At 45.5% G+C, this 10,047-nt stretch overlaps 1 pseudogene; it reads right to left on the bottom strand.

The window, feature by feature from the left end:
* Positions 1–7,924: 7,924 nt before the first annotated feature.
* On the bottom strand, positions 7,925–8,068 carry LOC137537365 (U2 spliceosomal RNA; annotated as a pseudogene).
* Between the last annotated feature and the right edge of the window lie 1,979 nt (positions 8,069–10,047).

Genomic DNA, 10,047 nt, shown 5'->3' with positions numbered 1-10,047 from the left:
AATACCAAACTGAACAGGTGGGTTTTCAGTCTGGATTTAAACACGTCCAGGGATGGAGCTGTCCTGATCTGTTGAGGTAAGGAGTTCCAAAACGTAGGGGCAGCATAACAGAAGGCTCTGGGACCAAAAGTTTCCAAGTGGACTCTGGGTATGACTAGATTATTAGAACCTGTTGATCTGAGAATGCGGGGATTGCTACGCAGCTGCAACATATCTTTCATGTATCCAGGGCCTAAATTATTCAGGGATTTAAATGTCAGTAGGCCGATCTTGAGTAGGACCCTCCATTCTATAGGTAGCCAGTGAAGGGAGTGCAGGACTGGCGTTATGTTGCAGTGACGGGGTTGGTTGGTTAGCAGTCTGGCAGCAGTATTCTGTATCAGCTGTAGTCGGTACAAGACCTTTTTTGGAAGGCCAGTGTAGAGAGCATTGCAGTAGTCCAGTCGGGATGTGATGAAGGCGTGGACTAAGGTTGGCAGATCTTCTGGGGGTATGAGGTGCTTGATTTTTGCAATGTTCTTCAGGTGAAAATAGGATGATTTCACCACAGCAGAGATTTGAGTTCTGAACTTTAAATCCCAATCAATTAGAACTCCCAGGCTACGCACATGATCAGAGCTGCGCAGATCCGTGCCTCCTATTCCCAGTGGTGAAGACTGCAAGTTAAGTTGTTTTGTTATCATGCTCTGCCCTCCTATCAGAAGGACTTCAGTTTACGCTAAAGACACAAATTTCAGCATTATCAGCTCTCGCAGATCAAAGATGGGCCTTACATCCTCTAGTTATACAATTCTTGAGGGGTGTTATGAAGAAAAAACCACCAATAAAAGCGTTCTTTCCGCAGTGGGGCTTACCGCTAGTTCTGAATATGCTATCAGAGTCTCCTTATGTTCTAACTAGCGATTGTACACTCCTACAACTGACATACAAAACGGTATTCTTAGTCGCCATGTCATCGGCAAGAAGAGTATCAGAACTTCAAGCAATAGGCTGTGGAGAACCAAGTCTAACTTTTTACCCAGACAGAGTGGTAATACGCCCAATGCAACACTTCATTCCGAAAGTATCCTGAGTACCACTTCAACCAACAGTGGACATTACCGACTTTTCATGATGATGATAATGAAAATCCACATCCATTAGATGTGGGAATGGCCCTTAAAACTTACCTTATTAAAACAGCAGACCTACGTAAGACTGACAGACTGTTTATAATCCCTGCCGGTTATAGATCAGGTCAGCCAGCCACTACAGGGACTATTGCGCAATGGCTGGTAAAGACCATTCAGTGTGCATACAAGGGGAAAGATCTTGATCCTCCTCAACAAATTACTGCACACTCGACTAGAGGACTAGCAGCATCTTGGGCGGCCCTTAACAAAGTGCCGGCCGACAAAATTTGTCAAGCGGCCAACTGGTCAACAATTAACACCTTTATAAAACATTACAAAGTTGACCCAGCTGCAAATTCATCACTCAATTTTGGTGTTTCTGTATTGAATGTGAAGTAACATTAAATTTTTGTTCAGCATTGCACCTCATCCCTCCCTGTGTTGTTATTCTTAGTTAGCTCCCGACCGTGCTGCCATGGAAACATATGGAAAGCCGAAAATTGTATACTCAATTAAGTAATTTTCCTTTCCAGATGTGTCCATGGCAGCACGGGGCTCCCTCCCATAGATTCGGTGATTCCGAGTCCAAGTTTAAGACTGTAGGGGGGAGTCTAGGGAGAAATGTATAGGTAGGGTCCTATGGGGGTCGAGTGGGCGGGGACTTTACCCGGCCGTGCTGCCATGGACACATCTGGAAAGGAAAATTACTGATAGGTGAGTATACAATTTTCGGCTATTTAATTGCCACAGCTTAGAAGAAGTTCCAGAAATGTTAAACATGCAGGGTTTCTGATGTGAAATTTATCTGAAAACAGGTACCCAAGGGGTTAAAAAACACAGCCTTGGTATTCTGGGATGCAGTTTTTGTTCTGCTCTCACTGCTGCTGCCTGGGAGGTCTGTCTCTCCATTAGCTTGCCTGTTATTGCTGGCTTATCGCCTTATCTAAACAGCCGGGTTTTCGCCGCTCACATTCCGCCTGCTCTAAACTTTATGAATTAACCTTCAGTGACATGTGTTGTGATAATCTCCGCACAAGGCGGTAATTTCCCTGCACTGCTCAGGAATGTCAAATTTTCATGCGGAAACAGCTTTTATGAATGGACACTTTGCTAAATGGTCGGTAAATTCAGCTGTTTTGAGCATTACTGCATGCGGGAATGCTTTATGAATAGAGGCCAAAGACTGATACTGCTTCCATTGTTTCCCCCTCTATGCGCTGGAAGGTAATGAATCTTGTCATGATCTTAGTTTTTTTCATATTAAGCCTTACGCCAAACTTTTGCATTTTCCTCTTTCACCTTCAAGAGGTGTCTTAATTCTTCTTCACGTTCTGCCATTAGGCCTGGAACTCGCTAGCTGCGCTTTTCTAAGCGCTTGTGATTTGAAAAGCTTGCTAATGTAATGCTATGTGTGTGATCCCACTTGAGGGATGTGATTTTTTAATTGCTGATAGTTGTATTTACTCTATTCTATAGGTGCCCACCAACAGTACTATTTTCAATAAAGAATTGCTCATGCGATCAGATAAATGTGATCAGATTAACATAAAATAAGCCATGTTGATGTCCCAAATCAAGTGTAAATGATTCTAAAGTATTCAATGACAATTTAGTCAATCAGAAAAACTGTTTTTATAATCAGTTGCGAAGGATAGGAATTACAGATTGGTTTGTCGGTGAAATAGTTTATGTATTACGACATTTTATATATAATTGCATCTGATAGTTTAGGCAATTCTTTGCTGAAAATTGTGCCATTAGTAGGCACCTTTAAGAGAGCCCGAGGTGGGCACACAAAATTTTAAAACGTAGGCTTCCTGATCCAGGGGGCAGAGCGAATCAGGTGGCCGCAAAATCTGCCACTCCCCGCCGCCACTGGCCCACTTTCACTTTCGTGACCTCTGGGTCACAATGCTGGAATTAGAAAGGAAGGAGGGGGAGCGGCAGGCGAGAGAGAGAGAGCTGCCCAATGGCAGCTCTGGAAACCCTGCAGAAATAAACAGGGAATCCCTCTCCTCTAGGTTTACCTCAGAGATAGCGACAAATAATGAGAGAGCGGCAGTGGGTGGATACAGAGGCATGTCATGAGGCAGAGAACATGCCTCTATGTCCCATCTACCCCCCATGGAACCGCCTCGTGTTCTTGTTAACCACTTGCCGACCGCACGCTTATACCGTGCGTCGGCAAAGTGGCAGCTGCAGGACCAGCGACGCAGTACTGCGTCGTTAGCTGCAGGCTGATTAATCAGGAAGCAGCCGCTCGCGCGAGCGGCTGCTTCCTGTCAAATCACGGCGGGGGGCTCCGTGAATAGCCTGCGGGCCGCCGATGGCGGCTCGCAGGCTAAATGTAAACACAAGCGGAAATAATCCGGCGGCCGGGGATCGCCGCCATGTGACAGGGGACGTCCTGTCACTGGCTGCACAGGACGGATAGCGTCCTGTGCAGCCTCGATCACCGGGGGGGGAGCAGGTAGGAGAGGGAGGGGGGAATTTCGCCGCGGAGGGGGGCTTTGAGGTGCCTCCCCCGCCAGCCACACGCAGGCAGAAGAGATCAGACCCCCCCTGCACATCATCCCCATAGGGGGGGAAAAAGGGGGGCAATCTGATCTCTCTGCCTGCACCCTGATCTGTGCTGGGGGCTGTAGAGCCCACCCAGCACAGATCACTAAAAACCACGCTGGTCCTTAAGGGGGGGTAAAGGGTGGGTCATCAAGTGGTTAAAGCAAACCTGAAGCAAAAAAAATATATGATATAATAAATTGTATGTGTGTGGCTACCAGGATAGAGTGGTTCTGGTCAATCTATAAGGGTTACTGAACAAGTGGCGAATGTGATAAACTCCATGCGTCCAGAGATTGACTAATCTTACAATTTTTTTAAAGCATCATTCTTGCATGATAAAAATTTCAGGCGCATTCACTTGCATCTACTGGTTTTATCTATCTATTGTTTTATTTATCCTACTATTGGAAGACTTGCAACCTATATGTGTAGAAACTTAATGTGGATCTGGTTTTAAGATTCAACATCTCTTCTTTTGCTGACGAATGCTATTTGGGCTTAGCATTAGTGTTCTACCATTTTTGGAGGATCAAAAGCAAAAACCCCTTGCATCACTTTAAAACAGCATTGACATTTTTTGTGCGACAACCTTTTTGGCCATTAGTGATCCTGAGCCTAAGCTGAATAGAGGGATGCCTCAGGATCCTACTGAAGCTACCCTTGGTGCTCCAATGTCTCCGTCGCTGAACGCGGCTCCCCTCCACATCGGGGCCGTGCATTCTCCTCTGTTACGAGCCATGCAGTAGCCACGTGAGCATGGCCATGCATAAGCAGTAGCACGGAGCTGCGGTTTCGGCTTACTGCGCATGCGCGGGCAGGTTCATTTGGCCACACTGCAGGAAGAGGAGCTGCGCTGCCCCAATAGAATTAGTGACAATGCATTGTCGCTAATCTTCCAGGGGGCCGCACTCAGAGCAGCGAGGGAAGCTTTAATAGGATCCAGAGGCTTTCCTCTCTTTAGATAAGTATCTCATTTTGTACCCGAAGTTAGGCTTGGGTACTCTTTAACCACTCTGCGACTGTCTAATGCTGACTCGTGGCCACAGAGTGGCTTCATTGTTCTTCCACCATGCCATATGGCGTCATCTCGCGAGGAGCGAGATTAGATGGGAGCTCACACGAGCCAACCAACAGCCACAGCGATCAGCCTGCCAGCGGCTGATTAGCACTGGCAGGCTGTTCTCTTTACTTATAATAAAAATGTAAATAGTGCTGACATCTTGCTCAGCACTGTACAAAGTATATTGCCTTGTCATTAACTGTCCCTCTAATGGGTTTACAATCTAATCTCTGCCATAGCATATAACCATAGCCATATAACAAAACATAGTGTAGGGCCGATTTAGGGGGGAAAAGGAAGGGGGATAAAAATAAATACAAAAATGTGTCTTTTTTATAAATAAAAACAAACAAACCTGACAATTGCAGCAGCAATCAGAGACCACCAAAAGAAATCTATATTTGTGAGAAGAAAGGGGTGTAAATTTCATTTGGGTGCTAAGTTGTATGACCGAGCAATAAACCATTAAAGTTGTTAAGTGCGGAATTGAAAAAAAATGGCCTGGTCACTAGGGTGGTATAAACCTCTGGTTCTCAAGTGGTTAAGAGAGAATATACATATATATTTTTTCTTGCAGCAACAACACAAGTATGTACGTGAGGTGGTTGTTTGAATGTGTATCAGGATCCTGCCGACATTTTTGTTTATGCTGCATAAATTTGTATTCGAGTTTTCTATTTGGAAATAAATTAATGGTTTTACAAACCTGACTGCTCTATCAGTTTATGTGAGCACCTCAGATACTCGATATACAGTACCACATTCTGCATTTCACAGTGCGATGTTAAAGTCGCACGTTAGAAAATGTTCCAACGTAGACTAACGCACAGCAATGCAAAGTCTGTGCGACATTCACAGTGCACATGTTGCGTTGTGTGTAATGTGTAGCAATATTTAGAAAGTGCTGCATGCTGTGTGTTTAGCATTACATATGCTGCATTATGTGTGTTGCACATGCTCAGTAATGTTGTTGTTTTTTTTTAAATGTAACGCATGCGCCGTTTTCGTTCCATCATTATGTAACGAAAACGGCGCACCAAGAGACACATAACGTAGTACAAAATAACATCCAATTTTATAACCTACATGCGCTGCGTTAGGGGCACGTTGTGCGACTTTAACGTCGCATCAAACGCACCGTCCCACTGTAAAAGAGGCCTAAGGGCCTGTTCAGACTATCTGCGTATGAAGAATGCGTTTAAAATCAAAGAAACGCAAGTTGAAAAACGCATGTGTTTTTCTTGCGTTGTAATGCGTATTCTATTGCGTTTTGCACACACACGTGACCCAGGGGAAAAAAAAGAATTATGGGAACCGCAGAGGAAAACGGACGCTAAAAACGCAATAGTACGCATTTTTGATACGCGTCCATAGACTTTCATTGCGTCCGTTTCTATGCGTGACGCACAGAACTGCGTGCAGCAATGCGGATAAGAAACGTATGCGTCTTATACGCATACATGTGAACTAGCCCATTCAAAAGCATTAGGAGCCGTTTCTATGCGTTTTTGGTATCCGGACACATTCCCTGAAAACGTCTAGGAACGCGCATAGTCTGAACAGGCCCTTAGTGTGAAGAATCACTAAACTGAGGCTGTAGCCAGTTAATTATTTGCACAAGTACTACTGCTCCAGGATCAACACTCTTGCATAGATAACTGAGTTTCTTTTAAAGTGACGCTGAAACTGAAAAAAAAAACAATGATATAATGAATTGTTTGTGTAATACGATAATTAATAGAACATTAGTAGCAAAAAAAAAAATAGTGTCATATTTTAATTTTCATATATATAGCTTTTTTTTTTTATAACTTTGCATCATTCTCTAATAATTGCAGTTTCCACAATACACTCAGCATTTTAAATGATTTCACAGAGCAGACTGTGACTCTTTTAATTTTTCTCTGCAGAAAAACCATAAACAAAGAAGAAACAATGAGAGACAGTTGAGATAAAAGCTTCAAAAGAGAGTGCTGTCCAACTTTACAAAGTCGCAGAGCTCAAAGAAGCTTTTTTGCCTAGATAACCACTGAAGTCTCTTCCTGTACTTGAAACAATATGAGACTCATATCTGTGCTAATAATGTTTTATTTCTTAGCTGTACTACACATCCAAATCATTATATCAGAAGTTGATTTTCACTTCAGATTCCCTTTAAGGCCTCATTCACATCAGGGACGTTTCAGTGTGCTGTGAAAAGCGTTCAGCAAGGTATTGATTTTCCCATGTAACTAAATGTAGCTGGTTCAAATCTATGCACTGCGCTGAGCAGCGTTACAAAAACGTAGGGTTGCATGCATTTCTGTGCATTGAGCTGTAAAGCGCACATCAATGCAAGTGAATGGGTGCGCTTTTTTGGCGCATAAAGGCGCGTATAAGCACATAGAAGAGCATGCGTATTTTTTACCCCTAATTGGAGAAAAAAATACATTTACATACAAAAACAAAGTTTTACCACGCATTTTCACACGTTTATCAGCGCAGCAGATGTGAACGAAGCCTTACTCTCTTTTTTTTTTTTTTTTTTTAGCTTTCTTGGCTCCTGTTGCATGCAACAGGAGTCCCGTGTAAGCAAGGCCTTAAAGCCCATGCACGGAAAAAGCGTGAGTGCATAAAACACTCCCACAAAACGTGCATGGACAGCCACGGCCCCACAATACAGCAGGGCCCTTCCGGTGTTCCCCGAAGGGAACCTTCGCTCTTTGTCTTTCGGCGCAGGGGGTTTCTTGGGTCCTCCAACACCCGAAGGATAGAAGGACCCCAACCTGCCCAGTGGTTACCCAAAGGGCCTGGCCATGTGGCATCCCACATGGTCAGTGGCTCCCCCAAAAGGGAGCCGGGCGGGAACCGAGGTCCCCAGGGGACAAGTCCCCGGTGCCAGCAAGCTGGCCCCGACCTTGCGGCCGGAGTTATAAAAATTCCGCACTCTCCCTAGCCAAAAGGCCGGGGCACTGCGTTAGTCGGCAATGCATATGGGCAGTACAGACCTAAGCACCTTACTCCGCCTTGGGGTGTTGCAGACCCAAGGTTTTTCAGGTACTCCTGGATCCGCAACTTCCAGGGGCAGTACGCCTAAGCAAAGCCCTCGACCCTTCAGCTTCGACCAAGGTATTGATCCATTCAGTCAGATCCATTCAGTCAGCCTCTAGTGAGTTGATGGACCAGGATGGACACCTGTTATCGGAAGACCAGAGGCTTGTGCCCCCCCCACCCGATCATTCCTTAAAGGTATCCTACCCCCGGGTGACAAGGCCGGGTTCACTGGAACATGCCTCCCTGAGACTGATAAGAACAGATACTACACTTGATCTTAGCCAAAAGGCCGAGAAGCGACTCTTCCTGTACTGAAAAACAATATTTTTTACTCACTTCTTTGTAGTGTTGTCCGAATCCTGAACGATTCGGATCTTTGATCCAAATCTATTTTGTGAGTCGAATCATCCGAATCACTCATTTTGATGATTCGGATGATTCCACTCACAAAATAGATTTGGATCAAAGATCGCAAAGGGGGCGGGGCCAGGAGTCCTGGAAGCAGAGCAGAGATGGATCGCTCTGTTGAAGGGGAGGCAGCCTTGCACAGCCACAGGTAGATGAGAGAGAGGGGACATCGGTGCCATTGCCAGATATGTGTAGAGCACACATACTGGCTGAAATGTGCTGCTCATTATAGGTTGTTCCCAGTGGCGGACACAGCCAGCAGTGGGCCCCTGTGCAAAATTGTAATTGTGGGCCCCCTACGACCTGCGGCGCGGCAAAATATGGGCGTGGCTACAAAAATAGGCGTGGAAAGAACCTGCGGCGCGTAGCGTCGCGGCAAAAAAATGGGCGTGGCAATGACCGGATGAGGGCGGAGCTAACTGTAACTTAAAGCGAACCCGGGGTGAGGGTTTATTTCCTTTTAAACAATACTAGTTGCCTGGCGGCCCTGCTGATCTATTTGGCTGCAGTAATAAACTGAATTACACCAGCAACAAGCATGCAGCTAATCTTCTCAGTTCTGACAATATTGTCAGAAACCCCTGACCTGCTGCATGCTTGTTCAGGGTCTATGGTTGAAAGAATAAGAGGCAGAGGACCAGCACGGCAGCCAGGCAACTGGTATTGCTTAAAAGGAGAGAAATATGGCAGCCTCAAGATTATTCTCACCTCAGGTTCCCTTGAAAAGTGCAACGCAAAGACAGTGGGCCCAAGTTTTGGTGACCCTTTCCCCAGAAAATTCACATAATTGTGCAGGTTTTCTCAAGAAAATACACATCATGTCGGCAGATATGCCCAGAAAATACGTGCAATCAAGTCGGCAGATATGCCCAGAAAATACGTGCAATCAAGTCGGCAGATATGCCCAGAAAATACGTGCAATCAAGTCGGCAGATATGCCCAGAAAATACGTGCAATCAAGTCGGCAGATATGCCCAGAAAATACGTGCAATCAAGTCGGCAGATATGCCCAGAAAATACGTGCAATCAAGTCGGCAGATATGCCCAGAAAATACGTGCAATCAAGTCGGCAGATATGCCCAGAAAATACGTGCAATCAAGTCGGCAGATATGCCCAGAAAATACGTGCAATCATGTCGGCAGATATGCCCAGAAAATACGTGCAATCATGTCGGCAGATATGCCCAGAAAATACGTGCAATCATGTCGGCAGATATGCCCAGAAAATACGTGCAATCATGTCGACAGATATTTGCATACATGGAGAAATGAAAATGGCAGCGCATCTAACCAAGATGCACCTGACATTGCATAGGGCTAACTAGCCTCTTAAAGGCACAACTGTGCTCATAGCAGTAGAACAGGTGCATTAGAACTAATGCATCTCACAATACAATAATGGAAGCAAATCCATGCGTTACACATTATTAACTTATTAGGGGACCTTACCCTTGTCTTATTGAGAGAGACATCAGTTCAGTAGCAGGGACGGCTCGTGCAGCCTTCTCTCGGGGTCCCCGCCCTAACCTACGTTTAAAATCACCCAGCAATATGGGAACATGCTTGCAGCATTGCCTTGGGAGCAGCCGGCCATATAAAGGGGAAGGGGCGTGGCGTGGGCGGCGCCCCAGGCTCTCTCACTGCCTGGGGACACCGCCCACAACCACACCCCAACCCAAAGGAAAGAAAGTTACAATTGCATACATGGAGAAATGAAAATGGCAGCGCATCTAACCATGTCGGCAGATATGCCCAGAAAATACGTGCAATCAAGTCGGCAGATAGCCCAGAAAATACGTGCAATCATGTCGGCAGATATGCCCAGAAAATACGTGCAATCATGTCGGCAGATTTGCGCAGAAAATACATGCA

The sequence above is a fragment of the Hyperolius riggenbachi genome, chromosome 10 (genome assembly GCF_040937935.1).
Source record: "Hyperolius riggenbachi isolate aHypRig1 chromosome 10, aHypRig1.pri, whole genome shotgun sequence".
Taxonomy (NCBI): Eukaryota; Metazoa; Chordata; class Amphibia; order Anura; family Hyperoliidae; genus Hyperolius; species Hyperolius riggenbachi.
This window is presented reverse-complemented; position numbering and strand designations above follow the sequence as displayed.